This window comes from Delphinus delphis, chromosome 21 (assembly GCF_949987515.2).
Source record: "Delphinus delphis chromosome 21, mDelDel1.2, whole genome shotgun sequence".
NCBI lineage: Eukaryota > Metazoa > Chordata > Mammalia > Artiodactyla > Delphinidae > Delphinus > Delphinus delphis.
Window position 1 is genome coordinate 4,184,127 of NC_082703.1, and position 21,205 is coordinate 4,205,331.

At 38.5% G+C, this 21,205-nt stretch overlaps 1 protein-coding gene across 1 annotated transcript in view; it reads left to right on the top strand.

The window, feature by feature from the left end:
* ZMAT4 (zinc finger matrin-type 4) overlaps positions 1-21,205 on the top strand; it is a 342,313-nt gene that overhangs the window by 174,971 nt on the left and 146,137 nt on the right. The gene's annotated exons all lie outside the window — the stretch shown is intronic.

Consider the following 21,205-nt stretch of genomic DNA (forward strand, 5'->3'; position numbering starts at 1 on the left):
TATAATACATTTAGGGAGAGAGCCCTCAGGCTTATTTCCGGGCCTGACCCATTTCCTATCTGGGCGGTGCCTCAAGAATCAGACATGATTATTTGTTTCTTCCTCATCTGAGCTTCCGGGTCGATGCCACAATTGAACCTTAGGAACGTTTGTGTGTCAGAGATTTAGAGGAAGAATATCATGAGAAATTGGAACTTGAATTCACAGGGATATGAGAGACGATTGCTTCCACTCAGGAAACCATTTTCCTGCACCGGCAGAAACCTTATTACAGAGCAGGGCTGAGAACCATGATATAGATGGGCAGTTTGCAAACTTCGCTTTTGGCTAAAGGTTTTTGTTTGTTTTGCTCTGTGTGTCTCTCACTTTCTCTCACTGTTGTGGAGGTGAGTTGGGTGGGCAGAGAGTGTGGGAGACCGGTGAGCTGATAAAGACACAGTAACTGTTGTCAGGAGGATGCTCTCCAAGGGATCACGGGTGATTTCTGTTTTTTCTGTTGCCCAGATCTTCTTCATACTGTAGCCTTTGAATGAACTGGTAATTTAGAAAAATAAATAACTGCAGTTTCCTAAACCATTTGTCATCCCAGCCATCCTAAAGATACCGTTACAAAGACCTGCCCTCGTGACACACTGGCTTACTTTTACCTTCAGAAATAGGAACCAGCAGGGCTTGGTTAGCTTGTCCAGTCCAAATAGATTTCTTGTTCTGACCCCAGGCCTGCCTAAGAGGGTGCCCACGTTTGAGTCAGGCCAGTCTAACCCTTGAGGCAGGCTGGTGACAGGGCACGATGGGTTGCTTGATGTTTAGAGTAGAATTGCTACCAGTTTTGAAACACAGGATGCTGTGTTAGTTAATTAATAGCTATTTATAAGCGGATCTTCTATGCGAAGTTCTAATCCAGAAGTTGGCAGGAAGGAGTAAAAGAGAGCTGAAAAACAGAATGCCAAATGCAACGTGGTATCCTGGATTGGATCTTGGAACAGAAAAAGAATCTGAGTGGAAAAACTGGTGAAATGCAAATCAGGTCTATGGTTTAGGTAATAGTAAGGTACAGATGTTAATTTCGTAGCATTGAAGAATATATCATGGTTATGTACGATGTTATCATTAGGGAAAGCTGAGTGAGCAATGCATGGGCACTTTCTGTACTATCCTTGTAACTTTTCTGTATATTTAAATTATTCCAAAATAAAGTTTATTTAAACATAAAATAAAAAGGAACATACCGCCGAAACTTTCAGTAACCTTACTTTACTAAATTCAGTCCCTGCTTGAGGCTGAAAGATTCTCTGAAGTTATAACTCTCTGAAGTTTTTTCAAGAAATACACATTTTTAACGGAATGTTTTAGTTTGCATATTTCCTATTAGAAAGTGTTCCTTTGGTCTGGCTTGCTTAGTTGAACTCACAGAAAGGCTAGTGAATATGTGATTTGTTCTGACCTTTCTGTACAGCCTGCATCAGAGACAAGCACATAGTAAATGGTAAATGAGATTCTCAGAATACCTTCCATCTGGCCCCATCAGACGGGGACTTAAGGGCCTTCGGTGTGTTCGAGGTTTAGTAGCAAAAGATGATTCCAACCTACTGGGAAAAGACGGTATTACTGAACAATCGAAGATAAACTTACAGGATTATAAAGGAGATACAGAATGTTTCAGCTAGTCTCGCTGTTAAAAGGTCTCAGAACTTTTCATAGGAGGACAGTATTTTATATCCAGAGAGGTTAACTCACCAGTGAAACAATTTCACAATGATAGGACTGCTGGCAGTTGAGGAAATAAGAGGGGAAAGCACATGGGCGTGTGGTCTCCAAACCAGTCTAGAGAAAGTGTTCATGTCCCAACTCCTACCCAGTCTAACCAGCTGGAAACTGGGTAGGTGTTGATATCTTGAGGAGACCTTGCTTTTAAAAACCGCCACAGAGCACAAAGCATGAATGAAGAGCTCCTTTAAAGGGTAGACATTTGACCCCCTATCCAACCGACTCTCTCTTAAGTAAAGGGACGCAGAGTCTGAGGAACGACTCCTGCAGTAGATTTAGGACATTCTTTTTTTCTTAAATTTAATTTTTATTTTATATTGGAATCTAGTTGATTTACTATGTTGTGTTAGTTTCAGGTGTACAGCAAAGTGATTCAGCTATACATATACATATATCCATTCTTTTTCAGATTCTTTCCCCGTATAGGTTATTATAGAATATTGAGTAGAGTTCCTTGTGCTATACAGTAGGTCCTTGTTGCTTATCTATTTAATATGTAGTAATGTGTATATGTTAATCCCAAACTCCTAATTTATCCCTCGCCCCCCCACCTTTCCCCTTTGGTAACCATAAATTTGTGTTTGAAGTCTGTGAGTTTGTTTCTGCTTCGTACACATGTTCATTTGTATCATTTTTTTAGATACCACATATAAGTGATATCATATGATATTTGTCTTTCTCTGACTTCATTGAGTATGAAAATTTCTAGGTCCATCCATCTTGCTGCAAATGGCATTATTTTTTATGGCTGAGTAATATTCCATTGAATATATGTACTGCATCTTCTTTATCCATTCTTTTGTCGATGGGCATCTAGGTTGCTTCCATGTCTTGGTTATTGTAAATAGTGCTGCAGTGAACATTGGGGTGCATGTATCTTTTTGAATTATGATTTTCTTTGGATATATGCCCAAGAGTGGGATTGCTGGATCATATGGTAGTTCTATTTTTAGTTTTTTAAGGAACCTCCATACTGTTCTCCACAGTGGTTGAACAATAAATGCTGGAGAGGGTGTGGAGAAAAGATAACTGTTGGTGGGAATGTAAATTGGTAGGGCATTCTTTCAATGGAACAGAATCACCTGGAGCTTGGTCCCGTGGACAGCATCACCGATGCTGCAGGTCTGGGATGGGCTCCCGGGAATTCACATTTCCAGCAAGTTCTCAGGTGATACTGATGCTGCAGAGCCGGGTGCCACAATTTGAAGATCTAGACTTTCTTTTCTGAGTATTCATGGTGAGTCCAGCGGAGATATTTATTTATTTTTCCTTTAAAACTGTCCATAATTTTTTTTCTTTAGGTCTGATCCTTTGATTTCATTTCCCCAAGGCTGTGGTGATACCAGTGGGAACTGGGGTATAATGTCTGCTTCTGACTGTCTTCTCTGCAGACAGTTGAGACCCGGAAGTGGCGTTTGGGGGGGTGGTAAAGACATAAAATCACAAGTGTTTGTAGATTTGTATCCCACATCTTGCCTCCTTGACAGTTTTCCTTCATGACTTGTAGGGTCAGGGAGTTCCTGGACCTTAAGCTTATTCAGAAGTCTGCAGAGCTAAGTGACTTGACCCCCATGGGAACATGTGGAAAAAGAGGTCATGGACAGGGGACCCGGATATTGAGGTGGGTCATGATAGTTAGAGACATTCGTGTAGATCTGCCCCATCTATTGCTGAAAGAGTATCTCATCTACAGATGCGTGATCTCTCCCCTTTTAACTGAAAACTTCCAAGATAGTGGGAATCATGATTTGCTCACATTTTATTTTAAAAATTACTTTTTAAAAATTTTACTTCTTTTCCTACTGTATAGCACAGCTAACTGCATTCAATATCTTTTAATAAGCTATAATGGAAAAGAATATGAAAAAGAATATATAGATATGCATAACTTAATCACTTCACTGTACACCAAAAACTAACACAAATCAGCTACAATTAAAAACAATTAAAAGTGATTTCACTTCTTTCTTAAAACAAGAAAGGAACATATAGTCAATATGGAATGTTTAGACAATTTACAAAGGACAAAGAAAGAAATTTTATGAAACTGTATATACAGAAACTCTTTTTAACGTTCAGAGACATGTCTTTCTAGTTTTTGTTTTCACTTGTCTCTTTTCTCCCTTGTCTTATGTCTATATGAATAAATAAAAGGTATGCATATGTATGCAAATATTGCTTTTTGTATGTGGTAGCACGTGGACCATGCTGGTTGTTGCCTGTAGATGACTTTCCATTGCATACAGCATAAAAGCCAATGTCTTTATTATAACCTACCGTTTGCACCATGTCCCCTTCCTGGTCATCTCGCCGACCTCATTACCACTCCTTTCACTCTGCTCCAGCTATGCCCGTCTCCTTGCTAACCTGTGAGCACCGTGGTCACCTCATGCTCAGGACCCTATCACTTGCTGTTCCCTCCACTTAGAACACTTTTCCTCCTTGTATCTATCTGCACGACCAATCATCACTTCTTTCAGGCCTTTATTCCACAGTGAATAAGTCCCTTCCACAGTGAAGTATCTTCCACAGTGAAGTCTTTTAGGACCACTTCATTATTTTGTTTGTTTGTTTTTAATTTTATTGAAGTATAGTTGATTTACAATGTTGTGTTAATTTCTGCTGTACAGAAAAGTGATTCAGTTATATTGATGCATATATATATTCTTTTTCACATTCGTTTCCATTATGGTTTATCACAAGATATGGAATATAATTCCCTGTACTTTACAGTAGGACCTTGTTGTTTATCCTTCTTATATATAATAATTTGCATCTGCTAATCTCAAACTCCCACTCCTTCCCTTCCCCACCCCTAGGACCACTTTAAAATTTCACGTCTCCTCTCATTATTTTCTCTGCCTTAGGAATCATAACTAACATATGATGTATTTTACTTATTTATCTTAATTATTATCAGCTTCCCCAGCTAGGATATAAACTCCATGACAGGGCTTGTCACCTGGGTTGCTTCCTGCACTATGCCCAATGCAGAGATGATACTCCATAAATACTTGTTTAAAAATCTCTAATGAATGAGCTTAGTAATGCATCAGGAATCATATTCCATGTCTGTAAATATCTTCTATCATGACTTTAATAGCTTTGCTTTCACTTAATAACTTTGTATTCCATCACGCCCTTATATAAACATGCCACAGTTTATTAAACATTAGTTCAATAACCAATATACCACCATTTGTTCAAAAATTGTCCTCTTAATTTTAGTATATAAATTTTTGCATTTAGCTATTATAATCAGTGCTTTAGCAAATAACCTTGTATGTATTCACTCAGACTCTCATGATTTCCTTAGGATAAATTTCCAGAAAAGAAATTTCTGGTCAAGAAGAATATGTCATTGAGATTTTTAATGTTGAACTGTTTTTTATTTTATGCTTAAAAAGTTTAATCCATCCTACGATTATATGAATATTTCTGTATATTTCTTCTCATTATTTTATGGCTTTATTATTTTTCCCAAATTATTATTCAATCTTCCAATTCCATTTATTTAATAATGTCCCTTTTCTCACTGACTTGAAATTTCCCCTTATTTTATCCTAATTTGAATTTATTCTGTAGTTGTTTCTGCATTTATTTTGTTTCATTAGCCTTTCTATAACAGAAACCCACCTTAAAAACTCTTAGAGTTTTATGTTTTTCATATTTGAAGCTAAATCGCTCCTAATTTTTAATGTTCAAAATTGTCTAAGCTTTCTACTGTCTTTTTCTTGCAGTAGAAATTCAGATTTCTTTTTCCCCAACGTCCAGTGGTTAAACTTGTGTTGAATTTGTAAATTAATCTGAGAAGAAATAACTTCTCTTGGTGTGCAATTGACTAAGTGTCTAATTCCTTTCTTAGAGCCATGATGAAACGTGGCTCGATGGGCACAGCTCCTGGCCCACCCCCAGCTTCTGCAAGATCTTCAACTACAGTTAAGCCTAGCTTTCTGAGTAGCATCTTTTCTTATCCTTGCTGCCTGGTTTTCTAACACTAGGAGTGGCTGCCTCAGTTTAAAGCTATGAGTCCCAAGATGCTGAGCCCCTGCAGCTGTCCCTGCCTCTGTCCCTATAGCCCATCTTTGTGGCTGCTGGGATGGGAAGCTACATCCACCAATGTATAATGGATTAGTCGCGTTTCCTTACCCAGCTGATAATTATGAATGACTGTCACAGAATGGATGCAGATAAATGACAACTAGTAAATGATTTGTCAGTTCAAGAAGCCATATGATAAAGTATAGCGGTTCAGTTTTTGTTGTGGTTGGTACAAGTCTGAATTTTGGGGAAGGACAGTGAGATGTAGACAGTATATTTTTATCTTTTGTTTTATGGGTCTCGTGAGATGTGACCGTGGGTAGGTGTATAATAAAAACAGTAGCTTATTCTTAAATATGGCCTTGCTCTGGGTCAGGCCCCACTTTAAGTACTTTGCACCTACAAATTCATTTAATCCTCACTGCTACCCTACGAGGGAAATTCTATTATTATTCCAGTTTTACAGCTTATCTCAATTGAACTCCTTATGCCTTATGGCAAGTGGAAATTCAGTTTAAGCCCTGGGATCAGGTGGTCTGTCAAATTAATTTTTAGTGTGCATTTCATCTCTTTCACTCTTCATTAGTATTTTAGAGTTACACTCAGGGAGACACTTAGGGCTGCTAGCCAGGTGCATTTTAAACTGGAATCCATCTTTTCAAACCATTCATTAGAAAATAAAACACAGATACAAAATTCTACCAAAAAAAAAAAAAAAGATGTTTCACTTAATGAATTTTCAGGCAAACACCCTACAACCACGACCCAGGTCACTCATCCCAGGAGCAGCTCCATTTGCTCCTTCCCTATCTTGACCCTCTTTCTGCCATCAAAATAAACTGCTACCCTGACTTTCCCAGAACCATTTCTCAGGTTTTTGTATAGTTTTATGACAATGTGTGCATCCCTAATTACCAAAGTTTAGTCTTGCCGAATTTTTAAAAACTTGATGAATTTGTTCTTATTTAATGGTTTTCTTATTTAATGTTTATCTTCTTATTATTATTATTAGTTCCCTGACCGGGAATCGAACCCGTGCCCCCGGCAGTGGAAGCGTGGAGCCCTAACGATTGGACCGCTGGGGAATTCCCTGTATTTGTTTTTATTGATTTGAGTCTTCCGTTTCCTTCTCCGTTTTCTTCTTTTCATTATAATTTACCTGTAGAAAAAACTTGGAGGCACTTGACCTACAGAATTTTCTAGAGTGTAGGTTTTGCTGCAAGTGTATTTGTGGTTCCATTCAATACTTTTCTTTTATCCTGTCTATTCCCTGCAAATTGGCAGATGGATCCAGAGACTTGGTAAGCTTTGGGATTGATGCCTTTGACAAGACTGTAAATGGTGTTGGGTTCTTTCATCCAAAGACACATGATATGTGATTGTCTTTCTTTTTGTGATGTTAGCAGCTGTTGGTGCTATTAATTCACTGAAGCTTGCAAAATTTTTTTCTTCTATCATTTTTTCATTGATTAGTTGGAATTGTTTTGAACAAGCACTTTTCCTTATTTACTGTTTGGTACTCTGTGTTACAGGTCTTTTAGAAAAGGCAGAAATATTGCTTTATTCTGTCCTTTTAATTATCAGTTTTCCAGTTAAGGAATTGGGTTCCCTGCAGAGGTGACCGAATAGACTTTTAAGACACACTGTTAGGAGTGCGTGGATTAAACGTATTTCGGTGTGTTTCGATCAATTGCAGTTACTATCCCTTTTGAAGTTCATCTTTTGCCAGTGGGAGCCTCTTCAAGTTTGCCTCTGAGCCGTTGTGTCATGACCGTGGTCATCTTTGATAGCTTTCTTGTTATCGAGAAGGGCAAGATAGTCCAGGCTCATCTTGTCCACTTCCTGGAATCAGCTTCTTTTCTCCCAAAAGACTGTGTTTCTTTTAGTGGGAATGGTATTTCCAGATTGCTAGGATTCTGAGTGCTGGGGATATTGTACTGGGTTTGTGATTGTTTTTGGGTCTCTTCAGTGGACAGAACTAAGAAAGATGTGTGTTTTCACAAGACCTCACCAGTAAAGACTGATTCTTCCAATTCAGTCATGATTTCAGGGTTTGTTCTCACCCTCCTCTATTCTTCTGTTTACATTTTCTTCTGTTTACCTTTCTTCTTGATTCCCAAAGACACAGGAAATGACAAAATTTGAATGTCCCATGATTATTCATTTACTCTCTCCAATATCATAGACATAGCATGATGCAAATAACCATACTATTACTACATCACTAATATATTAACTGATAAATATTTTCTGCAGCACATGTTCTCCCCAGTTTGAATAGTTATACTATATCCACAGTATCTGAGCATATAGACACTGCATACTATACTTTCTCCCTATTAACCCCCTTTATCTTAATTTCATAAGTAACCATATACACTACACAACCACTAGTCTTCTATTGATGTCTCTCTAGTCATTTCAGCAGATACAGTAGGAAAGTCTCATGAGAACAAAGTTACCTGAGTTCATCCCTGTTATCACTTTGGACCGTTTCTATTGAAATGTCAGGTTTGCTGGATATAAAAAAAAATTGGGCTCCCCTTTTTTTCTTGAGAATGTAAAATATGTTAGCCCATTTATTTTTGGAATAAAACACTGCAGTTGAAAAGTCTGATCATGATCTAATATTGTTTTCCTTATAAATAAGTCATTTCCTTAGAGGCTCAAATACTTTTTTTAAATGTTACTCTCAAGTTCAGTAATTTTCCTGGAATATATTTTAGTATTTGCTGCTCTGAATTGACGTTCAGAGTATGCTCTTTTAATATATATTCTTTAATTTTAGTTTTAGAAAATACCAACATTTGCTTTCTTTTATTTTACTTTCTTTTCCAAGGTCTCTTATTCATATGTTGGCTCATCCTTGTGTTTCTTCAATTTGTCACCTACTATTGAATCTCTTTATATCTCTACTTCCTTAGGATTTTAAATGTTTTCCTTAATTTTACCTTCTGTTTCTCTTAGAGAATTATTCATTGTGTTTATTCATCTTGTTTCTTCTAGTTTAATCTTCATTTCTGAAGTGATTTATTCTTTTATTTCCACTTATTTTTGTAGTTCTTATAGCTAATTTGTGAATTTTCTCGTTTTTATGTTGTCCTTTCATGCCTTGTATATTTTCTTAAAGTGTCTTAGTTTGCTTTAAAATAGAAGATTACCATTTTGATTTGTTTTGGAAGCATTTGTTTCTGATATGTTTTCATTTTCTGCAAGCTTGCTATTTTGCTCCTTTTGAAAATAACTCTTATGGAATATGATTTTCATAGTTTTCTCTTGCTCATTATCATGTATTTGTCTCTTGAACTTTTAGAAGGAGGTGTGATTCAAGGTTGCTTTTCTAACTTAACAGAGCTCCTTTCTTTTTACATTTTTGGCATGAGTATGTTTGTGTTTAGTGTTTAAAAATACAATAGCTTGTTTACTGAATATTATTGTCTCTTTTTCACTCCTCCATGTTTGTCTGAACCTCTCTTTTCTTTGTCTCCATTGTCCTTGTTCTGATCGATTTTTAAAAATTTTTTATTTTATATTGGACTGTAGTTAATTTACAGTGTTGTGTACAGCAAAGTGATTCAGTTATACATATAAATATATCTGTTCTTTTTCATTTTTTTTTCCCATTTAGGTTATTACAGAATGTTGAGCAGAGTTCCTTGTGCTATACAGTACGTCCTTGTTGGTTATCTATTTTCAATATAGTAGTGTGGGGCTTCCCTGGTGGCACAGTGGTTGAGAGTCCGCCTGCCGTTGCAGGGGACACGGGTTCGTACCCCGGTCCGGGAAGATCCCGCATGTCGCGGAGCAGCTGGGCCCATGAGCCATGGCTGCTGAGCCTGCGCGTCCGGAGCCTGTGCTCCACAGTGGGAGAGGCCACAGCAGTGAGAGGCCTGCGTACCGCAAAAAAAAAAAAAAAAAATATATATATATATATATATCTCTCAAAGATTTTGATAAACCCCAAGATTTTGATTCTATCCTCAGCAGTGTCTTTTCAGTATACAGTTCTGTCCTGGTAAGAATTCTGATGCATTGCCTTGAAAGTTCCAAGGGGCAAGACTGTGCTTGCCTCTCCCACCTTACATAGACCCCTGTACCTACCTGATGTCGGGATGGAGCAGGCCTTCCTAATTTCAGCTGCTGTGCTCACATGCATCTGCCATGCTGTCTCATGAGGACTTACTGGCCGCTGAGGGCCCTCCTGCTCTGAGGTCCTACAGGTGCCCCCTGCCTTCACTGTTTTCCTGCACAGAGGCTTATACCTACAGGCCTTCTAGATCTTGTTGTTTATTTTTATTCACTTGTATTTTGAAGTTCCTGGGACTACCTTGTCATTTAGTTTTGTTAGAAGTGTTGTCTTTGGTTTTTCCTTGTTTGGCTTTTGAGTTCTGTGTCTATTTGGGGATTTAGAGAAAATTTAAAACTGTACCACTGTCGCCAACATCTTCTCAGAATCCTCATTTTATTTTGTGTGCATGTATTTTTTCATTCATCAGCAGATGTTTATTGAATGGACTATAGCAGGCCCTCTTATAGACACTGAGGGTAGAGCTGTGAATAAAACAGAGCTCCTGGCCTCAAGGAGCATACATTACAACGATAGAAGACAGGGATTAAACATGAACCCCCGTAGATAAGTGAGAAAAAGTCAGGTATAAATAAATGCCATGAAAAAGATAAAATAAGATAATATGCATCCATCCCCCAGTCTATTTGAATATGTATGTATATATGAATAATATAATTATAATATTATAATTATATGTTATATTTTATATGTATATGCATAAATATGTGTATATACATGTATGTGTGTGTGTGTGTGTGTGTGTGTGTGTATATATATATATATATATATATATATATATATATATATATAAACATAAACTTTGAAAATTACTTTCCAAACAAAGCATGTTTCCATATATTGTGTTCTTTTATCCTGACTTTTACCTCATGAATAGACAGACGGGGCAGATTTTATTTCATACATAACAGGGGAGAAATTTCAGACTCAATAATTATGTGACCTCTCGAACATTTAAAGCCAGGACTTAAACCAGCATCTTTTGAATGCAGATCTGCTCCTCTTTAATTCAGTATTCTGCGTTTTTTTTAGGACGTCACACAAAAACACCATGCTGGGCACTGGGGATGATACCTCTTTAGACCAAAGAATGAACGATCCAGTAGAGATAGTGAGATATTTGCTTTGTGGTGTCAGGTGTGTGGGGAGAGACCTAAATGAAGTTGTGCAGCAGTGAGGGAAGAATGAGATCTCTTGGTGGTGGGCTGTCTTGGGGAAGCCTTGATGAGGGGCATGGTATCTGAGTGACCCTTGCATGTAGAGAGACTGGGGAAATTCTAGGTGGAAGGAGCCATATGAACAAGGACATGCAGGGATGTACTCAGGGTGGTTGTAGGATGGGGGGTTTATTCCTCCATTCAAGCTACCATGTTCCGGGCACTCTGCTGGGGCAGAGACAGAAAGATGGACAAGATAGAGGCTTCCTTTTCTGGGGAGTCTGCTGCTGTCCAACCTGATACAGAAATGGGACCAAAAGCACTGGATCCTCACTCACCTGCAGCATCCGACCAGGGCAGCCGGCCAGGCTACGAAGAGCAGAGACGTGGAGAACAGGGACCTCAGGCCATCTCCTGGCAGGTTCCTTTGTGTTCCTGACCTTGAAAAAATCAGTTTGCCTGGAGCACATTATGTGTGAAAAGCAGTGGAAAAGTGTGTAGAGAGTTACGTAGTAGCAGACTTTAAATGTCATAAGGAATTTATTTTTAGGTAGTAAAGGGCCTTTGAAAGCTTTTGATGAGACAACTGACCTGAGATGCCAGTGCCATATCATGGAGATAGCACTGCCTTGAATTCAGTGAGTCAAGGATTCAAAACTCCGTTCCCCCACGTTCTAAGCATATGACACATTGGAGAATTTACGTAAACACTCTGGTTTCACTTTCCTGATCTGTGAAAATGGGAATTCATTTATTTATTTATTCACTGAGTCCTTCATTCATTTAGTCATTCATTTTTTAGTTCAGCTAGTATTTAACAATTGCTCATTATGATCTAGAACTATGCCATCCAACCCAGTAGCCACTGGCCCATGGAGCCACTGGACACCTGAAATGCGGGTAACCTGAATTGACTTGTGCTGCAAATGTAAACACCAGATTTCAAAGTCCTGGTAGGAGAATAAGAATATAAAATGGCTCCTTAATAATTTTTATGTTGAATACCTGTGGAAAGGAAACTAGTTTGAATATATTGGGCTCAATAAAGTACGTATTTAAAAATTCATTTCACGGGTTCTTTTAATTCTTTTAATATGACTATTAAAAGTTTAAATGTGGCCATATTTGTGGCTTGTCTTCCAGACTCTAGGCCAGTGCTGTTTTCTCTGGATACTGGGCACACAGGATTGAATACTTTAGTGGTAGGGGACAGGTAAGAATAAGTTATTTAAATAGCTAAACCGTATAATTTTAGAATGTGAAGTAAGTGCTATGAAGGGTATAAAAGAGAGGCATGCAGTGGAGGAGGACTCAGGCTTGAATGGTGGGAGTGATCAGAGAAAAGGCTATACAAGTGGACTGAGAGACAGAGAGAAACCGTTTAGGGGTGTAATTGGAGGACAAGTTGACAGGATGTGCTGATGGGTTGTGTTTGGGGGATGAGGGAAAAGGGAAGACAGAGATAAATCCTAAGCCTGTTTTAGAGTTACTATGAAAACTAAGTGTGGGAAAATACATAAGGGCCTCATATGGCTCAGAAAAGGCAGCTGTGTGGGTACGTGGGGTCTGGGAGTTTGGATGGCGAAGGTGAATAGGGCTCTCTGAAGGAGGGCCTCTGGCGTGGGTGACATTCAGATTTTAAGGCCACCTCAGCTCTGTCCAATCTTCAAGTGGTGTCTCAGACAGGACTTACAGCTTTTCCTTTGGAAGGTTCTAGATTTTCAGAGCTTTTAGCCCTTGGTCTCCCCCTCTTCCCTCCTGCCTCTCCCACCGCCTTTGTTCTCTGTGGCACATCTATTCAATGGTGACAGTTTTGTTTGCCCCTTCTCTTTGTTAGTGGGGCTTATCTGACTTATGTGCTTGTCCTGTCTCAGGGGCTCTGGCTAATTTCTCCGTTTGGGGGTCTCGTAAGTACTGTTACCATCTGTTTAAATATTTCTTCAGTGACTGCAGAAACAAACCAGTGCCTTCCAAACACCAAAGGCACACAGACAATTCTGCATCTCTCCCGGGGAGATATCTTCTTCCTCTCTTTCCTTTAGTGTCAAAAGGACCACTTTCCCCAATCCTATGGAAATGGGGATGGTTTCCATGCAAAGGATGGGTTGTGTATCTCTCTAGTCAACACTGGGACACGAGGCTCATGCCAACTTTCCTGCAGACACTGTAGCTTCCTCTTGTGATATCTGGTCGCCATCCACTTTCCTGGCCAGCAGGACACATCCTTGTCGTGTGGGCAAACTCCCATGGTAACATACCATTGCCACTATGTCCATTTCAGTATTGAGTATGAACTCCATGCCTATGGACCTTTTCCTGAGACACAGCAATAATGCTGGGAAGAGAGCAGGGGAGAGGTGATTTTATGCGGAAAACAGATGTACATGACCAAGTTAGAACTGGTTCATGGATGGCCACTTCACGTCATTCATTCAGCAACTATTTATTCCGTGTTTATTGAGTCTCTTCTATGTAATTAGACCCACAGCAGGCTCTGGAGATGGGGGTTGGGGAGAGAGGATCACTCCTATAGTTCTTGCCTTCAAGATTGTTTTGGAGAGATGATCCTAATAAAAAAATGCAGATGAAACAATTAAAGAAATATACCTAATCAAAACGTAAGGCACAGATATTCAGGACGGGGAGAGGTCAGCCACGAAGACGTAGTTGAAAGTTCACAGGAGTCCTGGAGAAAATGGACCGGCATCTGGGTGTGATTTGAATAGCCTGGGAGGAGAGAGGACAGCGTGACCTAAATGGAGGGGGACAGGATGCATGGGAGAGAACAGTGGGAGAAAGATTGCTCAGGGCCCTGCTGTCAGTCAGGAAGCATCTTCTAGGTCTTTCGGTCCCAATAAAGTAGGAGAGAAGGAGAAGGAACAGTCTTTCCTGCTTACTGCCTCTTTTCAAAGTTAAATACCAGACGATAAGCAACGACATGCATAACTCTGGAAACAGGTGCGTTTATTGGACATTTCATCTTACTGCACGGTATGTGCTGGGAGATACAGTTATTTCTGGCTCTAGCAGGGGGTGTCAGGTTGCTCTTGCCTTTAGGTGTAGGTTAATAGCAGCTGCAGTTAGAGTTCCATGGTAGCCACGAAATGTCTTTAGCTAAAATGGACACCAGGGATCAGAATCACAAGGACTTCCAGCTAGTTCTGAGACATATACTACAAGGCAGTCCACACGAACAAAATATTTTTTATTTTTCCCTTTCTCAGTGGATTTGCCTCCAAGCAGAAGATGCCCAGAAAAGAAAAGTTATGCTTCAAATGTAGTATTCCTTTGGGCTTTTGGAATACTTAAATGCATCTCTTAGGCTTTTTTTTTCCTTTAACAGTTTTATTGAGATATAATTCAGATATCTTACAATTCACCGATTTAAAGGGTACAATTCAAGGGTTTTTAGTGCATTCACAGAGTTGTGGAACTATCACCATAGTAAACCATAGAATATTATCCTCACCAGAAAGAAACCTTGTACCCATTAGGAGTTGCTCCCATTTTCCCTCACTCTCTCTCCCCTTTTCCTACTGTGTGGCAATCACTAGGCTACTTTCTGTTTTTATAGATTTTCTTATTCTGAAAATTTCATACAAATGGGATCATACAGCATACGGTCTCTTGTGACCTCCTTCTTTGACTTAGCACAGTGTTTTGAAGGTTCATCTGGGCCATAGCATGTATCAGTGCGTTATTCTTTTTATTGCTGATAATGGACCATTGTACGGATTGTGGCACATTGTATTTCCCAGTTCTTCGGGTGATGGGCGTGTGGGTTATTTCCACTTCTGGGCTATTAGGAAGTATACTGTTATGAATATTTATGTACATGTTTTTATGTGGACATACATTTTTATTTCCCTTGAATGAAATATACATTCAATTCTCATTTTTCATGTAGTTATGTTCTGTAAGGTCACCAGCTCTGAGTTAGCAAATCCTGAACCACTGCTTCTAGGGGAAATACAGGGTTACGTTCCTGCAAGCCGCTGGTCCCAAGACTTTTGTCAGTCTATCAATACATGACCTCATTTTATGTGTTTCTCTTTAAAGATGCCTTATTTAATATACATTGCTTACAAATAATTGATTATACATAGTTCTTTTTTATGATAAAATTAGCTGAGGAACGTTGAATATTTTCCTGACTCTGGGTAATGTGGTACATTTCATTGACTTTTAGCCTCACAGCAAAGCTGTCCATTATGCTTTTTTGTCGGCTGTTACCTTGTGAATCCACACATTTAGCCACCTTTCTAGATTTTCCACACCTTCATCATGCACTGCAGATATGACTATAGCACTTTCTGGATAACGTAAGGATCAGCAAATTTTCTCGTCCTTATTCCAGATGTAAAGTATTGTTTATGGCTTAACACCAAACTCAAACAGCCAACATCACTATGAGTCACTCCTGAATGAAGCTGATCTAACACGTGTATTTCCTCTGTAAGGTGCATCGCAAACTTCTTGTGGTTGAGAACACTGTCCAGCCCTTCAACATTACTCTTGGGGGTCATTTGAAGCGGTGAAATCACCAAGAAAAAGCACAAAAATGCAAAAAATAATGTGGAACTGAATGGGTCATGAAAAGAACACTTGTTTACAGCATGAGGTGAAACAAGAAGGCAGCGTTGCCTTGTTCAAGCTCAGCTGGGAACGTGTGTGTCAGGTGACTCAGATTTTTTGCCACTGTACGTGAGTCTGAAAATTAACACAATAGCACCACAAGTGTGGATTTGGGGGTTACAAATAAATATTTGCAAGTAGGAAAATTTGCAAATGCAGGTTCCCCCCACTATCTGAAGGTAGAGCGTTCCTGTGAAACCTTTCGTAAGCTGAAATGGCGTAAAGCGAAGAAGCGATTAACTTAGGACACGCCTTGCTAACGGAGGCACAGATGCTCACAAGGTGTGCAAAGCTATGGCAGCTTGATGCTGAGATGCTGTGTAGTTCCTGGGGAGGGAGCCTGTGGTGCTCCTCCGGCTGCTGCGGCTGTGTGCTGCCCCTGTAACAGCTCAGTGCAAAACAAAAGCTCAGTGCTGTTTTCACTTTTCTCCCCAAAGTCAAAATCCTCTTGGGATTTCTTTCAGTTAGTGGAACAGGTACTAATCGGAGATCTTCTGTGAAAGCGAACTTCCGAAAAGCGGGGGGGACCTGCACGTGCCTGTAAATGAGGAGGACTGATAGTATCTAGAACCGGAATTGCTGGGTGGTACGGTAGCTCCCCGTTTCAACTTTTGGGGAAGTGCCAGATGGCTTTCCAATGCGGGGCGGTGACTTTCCAATGCGGGGCGGTGATTTTACACTCTCACCAGCAGTATATGAGGGTTCCTAATTCTCCACATCCTTCCTCATGCCCTTTATTACCCATCTTTTAAACTCTAGCCAGCCTAGTGGTTATGAAGTGGTATCCCACGGTGGCTTATTTGCATTTTCCTGATAGTGATTCAAGCATCTTTTCATGTTCTTATTGGCCATTTGCATATCTTCTTTGTAAAAATGTCTATTCAGATCCTTTGTCCAATTTTTTCCTTGCAGTTTTATTATGAGATAATTGACATACAGAACCGTATAAGATTAAGGCGTACAACATAATGATTTGACTTACGTACTTATATGCATCATGCAATGATGACCACAGTAAGTTTAGTGAACATCATTCATTTCATATAGATACAAAATCAGAGAAATGGAACATATTTCTTGTGATGAGAACTCAGGATTTACTCTTCTAATCACTTTCATTTTACCATACACTGGTGTTAATTATATTAATCATGTACCTTACACCCATAGTACTTATTTAGCTTATCACTGGAAGTTTGTACTTTGACCTCCTTTGTCACCATACAAAGATATCACATTATTATTAATTTTCCCCCACTACACATCTTATCCCCTGACTCATTTATTTTGTAACTGGACATTTGTACCCCTTAATTTCTTTCATCTATTTCACTCATCCCCCTACCTCCCTCCCCTCTGGCAACCACCTGTTTGTTCTCTGTACTTATGACTCTGTTTCTATTTTGTTATATTTGTTCACTTGTTTTGTTTTTGTTCATTTGTCTTATTTCTTATAAGTAAAATCATACAGTATTTGTCTTCGTCTGACTTATTTCATATAGCATACCTTCTAAGTCTATCCATGTCACAAATGGCAAAATTTCATTCTTTTTATGACCAACATTCCATTATGTGTATGTGTGTGTGTGTGTGTGTGTGTGTATTACGTCTTCTTTATCCATCCATTCATCTGTTGATGGGTACTTAGGTTGCTTCCATATCTTGGCTATTGTAAATAATGCTGCAGTGAACATAGGGGTTGCATGTATCTTTTCAAATTAGTGCTTTGGTTTTCTTTGGAAACCCAGAAATGGAATTGCTGGATCATATGGTAGTTGTATTTTTAATTTTTTGAGGAACCTCAGTACTGTTTTTCATAGTGGCTGCACCAATTTACACTCCCAACAACAGTGCACAAGGTTCCCTTTTCTCTACTTTCTTGCGAACACTTGTTACTTATTTTCTTTTTGAAAGTAGCCATTCTGACAGGTGTGAGGTGATATCTCCTTGTGGTTTTGATTTGTATTTCTCTGATGATTAGTGATGCTGAGCAACTTTTCATGTGTTTGTTGGCCATCTATATGTCTTCTTTGGGAAAAAAATGTCTCTTCAACTCCTGTGCTCATTTTTTAATCAGTTTTATTTTTCAATTGTGACCTGTATGAATTCTTTATATATTTTGGATATTAACCTCTTATCAGATATATGATTTGCAAACATCTTCTCCCACTTGGTAGGTTGTCTTTTTGTTTTGTTGACAGTTTTCTCTGCTGTGCAGAAGTATTTTGCTTGATATAGTCCCATTTGTTTATTTTTGTTTTTTGTTTCCCTTGCCTGAGAATACATATCTAAAAAGAGATTGCTCAGACTGATGTTAAAAAGTGTACTGCCTAGTCTTTTCCTAGGAGTCACTACAGATTCATTATGTATGCTGTTTGCCTGATATATCTTTTAATTTTTTTATTTTAAAACTATGCTCATTTTATTTTATTTTTTGGCCATGCCCTGTGGCATGCAGGATCTTAGTTCCCTGACCAGGGATTGAACCCATGCCCCGCTGCAGTGGAATCATGGTGTCTTAACCACTGGACCACCAGGGAAGTCCCGTCTTTTCATTCTTGTCGTTTCACCCATTTGTATCACTGTATCCAAAGTGTGTGTCCTCCAGACAGCATGTAGCTTGGTCATGTTTTCTATTTATCCAGTCTTATCATCTCTATTTTGATTAGACTGTATAATACTGCCACAGTTTAGTGTTATTGTTGCTATAGTTGGATCTATGTTTACCATTTTAGTTTTTATTTTCTGTATGAATTGTGTCTTTTTTATTCCCTTATTTCTCCTATACCACTTTCTTTTGCATTAAGAGAATATTTTGTACTATACCACTTTAATTCCTTTAGTGATTTTTCACTGTATTATTTGAAATTATTTATTTATTGGTTGCTCTAGTGCTTACACATACATCCCAATTTATTAGAATCTACTTAAGATTTTTACTGACTTAATTTTAGCCTAATATAGAAATATTACTCTTGTATAGCAGTCTTCTCTCTTTCCATTTTTTGTGCTATTATATATATATATATATATATATATATATATATATATATATTACACCTATGCATGTCACAAACCCAATGATATATTGCTATAATTACTATTTTATGTAATTTTATATCCTTAAGGAAGCTGAGAAATTAGAGAACAGTATCTATTTTAGTGTTTGTTGTATTAACCTTCTTATTTACTCTTTATGTTTCTTAACATTCGTTCCTGTGGATTTGAGTTACAACCTGGTGTCATTTCCTTACTGTATTACAGGTTTGCTCCCACCTACCTCCTTTGTGCTATTATTGTCAAGTACATTATATTTCTATATATTATTGGCCCAACTATACAAATATATACATGCGACTCTATATACTTTTTAAATTAGTTAAGAGAAGAAAGAAGACATATGCATTTATGTTGTCTTTTGTAATTACATAGTTACCTTTACTGGTGCTCTTTGTTTATTGTTTCTTTTTATGAGATTCAACTTATTGTCTGATGTCATTTGCTTTCAGCCTCAAGAACTTCCTTTAGTATTTCTTATAGTGTGGATCTGCTAGGAACAAATTCTCTCAGTTTTAAAAAATCTATGAATGCCTTTATTTAACCTTAAATATTGAAATAAAAGTTTTGCAGGATGTAAGATTCTTGGTTGATAGATTTTTTTCTTTCAGCCTTTTGAGTATGTCATCCCACTGTCTTCTGACCTTCATTGCTTCTGATGAGAAGTCAGCTGTTTATCTTATTTTGGTTCCCTTGTCTGTGATGAGCTGTTTCTTTGCTGCTTCAAAAATTTCCCCTTGTCTTTGGCTTTCAGTGTTTTTACTATGAAGTATTTGGACGTAGATCATTTTGCGCTTATTCTACTTGAGTTTTGTTGAATGTCTTGGATGTGTAGATGAATGTTTTTCTTCAGATTTGGGAAGTTTTCAGTCATTATTTTTTTGAATATGTTTTCCTGCTCCTTTCTCTTTCTTTTCTTCTTCTGGTATTACAATTTTATGCATATGTTGGTGTGCTTCATGGTGTTCCACATTTCTCTGAGTCTCTGTTCAATTTTCTTCATTCTTTTTTTTCTCTCTTTTCTGAATTGCACAATCTCTATCTTGATCTATCTTCAAGTTCACCGATTCTTTCTTCTGCAAGCTCAAAACTACTGATGAGCCCCTCCAGTGAATTTTTAATTTCGATTACTGCACTTTTTAACTCCAGAATATCCATTTTATTCTTTTTCATTATTTCTATTTCTTTATTGATATTCTCTACTCTATAGCGTATTGGCATCATACATTCCATTATTTAAGCATGATTTCCTTTAATTCTTTGAACACATTTGTAATCATCTTAAGTCTTTGATGTTGCTTTGAAGTCTTTGCCAGATAAACCTAACATCTGGGCCCTCTTTTTTTTTTTTTCTCTCTGTATGAGTTACACTTTTCTGGGGTTTTTTTATTTTTTTTTTTAATTTTGTTGTTGAAAACTTGATATTTTAGGTAATATATTGTAGCAATTCTGGAAACTTATTCCCCCACCTCTTGGGTTTGTTTTTGTTCTTGATTGCTTATTTATTTGTCCCGTGTCTTTTCTAGATTATTTTAATTATATCTCTTCCCCCCCATGATATGCAGCCACAAATGTCATTGCTCAGAGGAACAGCCTTAGGAAAGAGCACAGCCATTGTGGGGTGACAGTGTTTTTGCAGGACTCTATTGGACTGTCTCTTCCCCTGATCTTCTCTGTTAAGCTGTCTGCCTCTGCTAGAATCATACCTAGCTCTTAGGCTCTGCTAATTGCTGGATGATTGCTCTTCTGTTTCTGCCAGTGCACGGTATAAATTCCGATCAGATTAAATTCAGTCCTTTTGGTAGCATTAGTTTTTGAGACAAGTCTTTGAAGTTTGTTCTCACTCCGGGAAGTCTCGCCTTAGCTGTCTCTTTCCCTGGTTCTTTCTGATAAACTAGCTGGGCTGTGGTTTAGCTTATTGCTCTGATGGAGCTATCAGCTTTCTCTTAGTTGCTTACCACCAAAACCTCCACTGTTTTTGAGAGCATCCTTTAGCATAAACCTTCCCACACTCTATTTCAAACACAACCAGTTCCTCTGGGGAGAGTTTAAGAGCTCTCTGTTCTTACAGCCCCCCTCTTACCACTCTGTTCTTATGGAAAAATCTCTGAGCCACTGCTTTTCTCAGAGTGACATCTCTGCTTTATTATCTGGGCAGAGGTGGCAGCCTCTGGTCTTCTTAGCTTGTTTCCTCTGGCACAGAACCTCTGTCCTCCAAGCAAACTGGGGCATGGCCAATCATGGTTCCAATATTCTTGGCCTGCTATGCCAGGGAAAGAGCTCCTGTCCTATGAATAAGAGTGAGGAAGAGAGTACCTGATCTCTGTCTGGGCTACATTGCCAAGAATTTAGTTTCTACAGCTTGGAGCTAAAGGGGATGTGTTGGTGACCTGTTCTTCCTGATATCTCTTAATGGGGAGCTGATGGGAGAGGGAACACTAATTTCTTGACCACACACAGC